Here is a 697-nt window from a genome sequence, read left to right on the forward strand (position 1 = left end):
CTCTCTCTCTTCTTCACCCATTCACCAATCACCTCAACACCTCTTCCCCAAAAATCCTTCACCTATCAAATCCCATCTCTCTCTTCACCACTCACATCCATCCTTCATAAAACACCACCTACCCCACCATTCAAATTCAAACCACTTTCCCTCCCAAACCCACCCATACATAACCGAACCATAACCCCCCACCCCTATATAAACCCATCTTCACTCCTTCATTTTCACACAACCTAAACACTACTTCTCCCTCTTTTGGCAGAACCACAAGGCCATTTAAATCTCCTCTATTTCTTCTTCTTCTACTCTCTTCTTTCTTTTTTTGCTCGAGGACGAGCAAACCTTTTAAGTTTGGTGTGGTAAAAGCAGTGCTTTTTGTTTTTCCATAACCATTTATGGCATCCAAGGCCGGAAAAACCTCTGGAAAGAAGAAAGGGAAGGCAAAAGCTTCCACCTCCGAGTCATGGGAGATGGAGAGATTCATCTCAAGGGTGCATCAAGACCACTTCTATGAAGTTGTGGCCTTGAAGAAGGTGATCCCCGAGGTCCCCTTCAAACTCAAAAAGAGTGAATATCCAGAGATCCGACATGAGATCCGAAGAAGAGGTTGGGAAGTTCTTACCAACCCCATTCAAAAAGTCGGAATCTTAATGGTTCAAGAATTCTATGCCAATGCATGGATCACCAAGAACCATGA

Source organism: Arachis duranensis, chromosome 9 (assembly GCF_000817695.3).
Source record: "Arachis duranensis cultivar V14167 chromosome 9, aradu.V14167.gnm2.J7QH, whole genome shotgun sequence".
In the NCBI taxonomy this organism is placed as follows: domain Eukaryota; kingdom Viridiplantae; phylum Streptophyta; class Magnoliopsida; order Fabales; family Fabaceae; genus Arachis; species Arachis duranensis.